General features: G+C 50.5%; 1 non-coding gene across 1 annotated transcript; it reads left to right on the top strand.

Moving 5' to 3' along the window:
- Positions 1-2,795: 2,795 nt before the first annotated feature.
- On the top strand, positions 2,796-2,950 carry LOC143176335 (5.8S ribosomal RNA). Its single transcript, XR_013000899.1, has one exon. It is a non-coding gene; the product is annotated as a 5.8S ribosomal RNA (ribosomal RNA).
- Positions 2,951-3,547: the final 597 nt, after the last annotated feature.

Here is a 3,547-nt window from a genome sequence, read left to right as displayed (position 1 = left end):
CTTCGTTGGAATTACCGTCGCTGGCATTGTAAACTCCAGATGACCTTGTGATTCCTTCGTCGGGCACTGGTAAAGGGTGGCGATGATTCGTTCTATAATAGAAATACCCGTCGTAGCGATTCGGCCGAGACACCCGCCACGAAACTCTCTCTCGTCGTGGAATCCCCATGTCGGAGAGTAAAACGCGAAGGCTAACTATATAAGAAACATATAGTATTATTTATGCCTGTGGTTCTCCGTTTGTCCTACTCTCAGATACGCGACTCGGAGAGTTACGAATAATCGTGATGGACCACGATTTCTGTACGTCTTACATCTTTCGACGATGGGACGATCCACGCGAAGAGATCATTCCTGCTTGCGTGAGGTGCGATAGCGCCGATTCGCTTTTCTGTACGGGGAGAAATAGAACGATGAGTTGACTTATCGGGTCTTCGTTGGAATTACCGTCGCTGGCATTGTAAACTCCAGATGACCTTGTGATTCCTTCGTCGGGCACTGGTAAAGGGTGGCGATGATTCGTTCTATAATAGAAATACCCGTCGTAGCGATTCGGCCGTGTCACCCGCCACGAAAATCTCTCTCGTCGTGGAATCCCCGCGTCGTAGAGTAAACGCGAAGGCTTGCTATAGAAGACTATAGTTTATACGCCTGTGGTTCACCGGTTGCCTGCTCTCCGGGGTACGCGATCGCGCAGGAGTTACGGAAGAACTTGATGGGCCACGATCTCCAAGCGGCTATATCTTTCGACGATGGGACGATTCACGCGAAGAGAACGTTCGTGCATGCGTGAGGTGCGATAGCGTTGATTCGCTTGTCTGTACGGGGAGAAATAGAACGATGAGTTGACTTATCGGGTCTTCGTTGGAATTACCGTCGCTGGCATTGTAAACTCCAGATGACCTTGTGATTCCTTCGTCGGGCACTGGTAAAGGGTGGCGATGATTCGTTCTATAATAGAAATACCCGTCGTAGCGTTTCGACCGATGTCACCCGCCACGAAATTCTCTCTCGTCGTGGAATCCCCGCGTCGGAGAGTAACCGCCGAAGGCTTGCTATAGAAGACTATAGTTTATACGCCTGTGGTTCACCGGTTGCCGGCTCTCCGGGGCACGCGATCGCGCGAAGGTTACGGAGGGACGTGAAGCGCCCGAGCAATGAAACGTCCGCAGGAGGAAACGAGCAACCGCCGAACATTGTTTCGCGACGTTTCCATAATGTATTGTCGTTTCGCTCGCATCCCGCTTCTTTCCCCTAGTTTCCTCGACGCGTAGTTTCGCAGCCTTAGTGGACGAATCATTCTCGATTCGAGGAAAGATATGCAGTGGGGCGTGCAATGAGCCCGCCAGAGACCACGATCTCCAATGCGTCTTTACATCTTTCGACGATGGGATGATCCACGCGAAGAGAACGTTCGTGCTTGCGCGAGGTGCGTTAGCGTCGATTCGCTTTTCTGTACGGGGAGAAATAGAACGATGAGTTGACTTATCGGGTCTTCGTTGGAATTACCGTCGCTGGCATTGTAAACTCCAGATGACCTTGTGATTCCTTCGTCGGGCACTGGTAAAGGGTGGCGATGATTCGTTCTATAATAGAAATACCCGTCGTAGCGATTCGGCCGAGTCACCCGCCACGAAACTGTCTCTCTTTCGTCGTGGAAACCCCGCGTCGGAGAGTAAAACGCGCGAAGGCTGTGACTGTAACATATATATATACAGTATACAATGCCTGTGGTTTTTGCGCGTGTCGGCTCTTCGGTATACGCGATCGGCCAGAGTTACGGAGGGACGGTGAAGCGCACGAGAAATTGAAACGGCCGCACGATTGGAACCGAGCAACCGTCGAACATTGTTTCGCGACGTTTCCATAATGCGTTTTCGTTTCGCTCGCATACCGCTTCTTTTCCCCTAGTCTCTGAGACGCGTTTTCGAGCCGTTCTTCTACTATCGATTCTCGTAGAGAGAAGGGACCGGGTAGTCTGGAAGTGGAACCCGCATCTTGCGTGTACCGTACACGGAATTGAGAGGACCGGCCGTGAAGCTCGTTTTAAAGCCGTGCGTCTGACACCCAACTCTTGCGCGCCAATTTCGCGGCAAGAGATAATATGGGACGAATGACCGGCAAAGAGCCAGCTGTGAAGTCTGTTTTTTTAATCGAATCCGTGGACGTGTGTATGCCGTAGCGTCGCTCGTCGTGTTCGTTCATGGTCGTTCCGAGAGAAAGAACGAAAGCGGTAACGAAGGGACCGGCCGTGAAGCTCGTTTTAAAGCCGCGCGTCTGACACCCAACTCTTGCGCGCCAATTTCGCGGCAAGAGATAACATGGGACGAATGACCGGCAAAGAGCCAGCTGTGAAGTCTTTTTTCATTATTTGCTTTCAATCGATCGATCGGTACGATTCGTGCAACGTTTCGCGCGATGCGACGCGAAAACATGCGCGCAACAATAGATGCGTCTGATCGGAAGAACGCGAGGGTCGACTGCACGCGATGGATTCAGTATCGGGTAGGATACAAAATATATCCCCGTCGTTTCCACGCGTGCGAGTCTTCTGCGTCTTTCGCGGGTTTTTGAATGCACTATACGCCCGGAACGTCGAGAAATATATACATATTACTTGAACGTTTTTCGTCTCGAAAGGCTTCGGTGTCGTCTCCAAGGCGACGCCTGAATCTCCTTCGCGCGCTGGTCGGAGATTCAGGTATCAACTTTTATCTTCTCTTTGAAAGAAGAGAGATATTAGGTCGAACAAATGAGAATAAAATTATATATGTGAAATATAAAATTTATACGATTACCCTGAACGGTGGATCACTTGGCTCGTGGGTCGATGAAGAACGCAGCTAATTGCGCGTCAACGTGTGAACTGCAGGACACATGAACATCGACATTTCGAACGCACATTGCGGTCCACGGATACAATTCCTGGACCACGCCTGGCTGAGGGTCGTTTACGTACCATACACTGCTTGCGTAGCTCTGTCAAATCCCCGCCGTCGTTCACCTCTTCGGATCGAACGTTTTTTTACCGAAGGGCGCAAAGAACGTTTCTGAGTCGGGTTAAGAGAAGGATGCTACGTACGAGCGAACGATGGGTGTCTCGTCGGCGTTTGTCGCGGACACGCGAAAATTCTGTGAATTTCACGGACAGTGTACGTTCTAGTTGTTGCAAAACGATCGGAATCGTTTGTATGGACTCGCGTGAGTGTTCGCGGCGTCGTGCGTCGTTCAATTACGACCGCCCGCGGATACCGCTCCACTGCGATATGGATCTGAGCGACAACTTTTTCGGCTGTTCGTGAGATGAACGGTTTCGTGTGTTTAGAAAAATTTTTTTTCCCGCGCTCCCGACGTCACCTGAAATGATGCGTCAGAGGTGAAAGAAAATATTAAGAAGTCGAGAGAGAGAGAGACTACACACGTTTTATTCATATTTTGTATACCGTGCGTGAGACGGATGTGCACGACACGTCGTATGTCGGTATATTACCGACTGGCCCCAGGGAGATTGTTTTCTTCCTCTCTTACGAATGAGATGTACGTTTCG

The sequence above is a fragment of the Nomia melanderi genome, unplaced genomic scaffold (assembly GCF_051020985.1).
Source record: "Nomia melanderi isolate GNS246 unplaced genomic scaffold, iyNomMela1 scaffold0497, whole genome shotgun sequence".
Taxonomy (NCBI): domain Eukaryota; kingdom Metazoa; phylum Arthropoda; class Insecta; order Hymenoptera; family Halictidae; genus Nomia; species Nomia melanderi.
The sequence above is the reverse complement of the archived record's forward strand: the minus strand, read 5'-3'. Positions and strand labels throughout refer to the sequence as shown.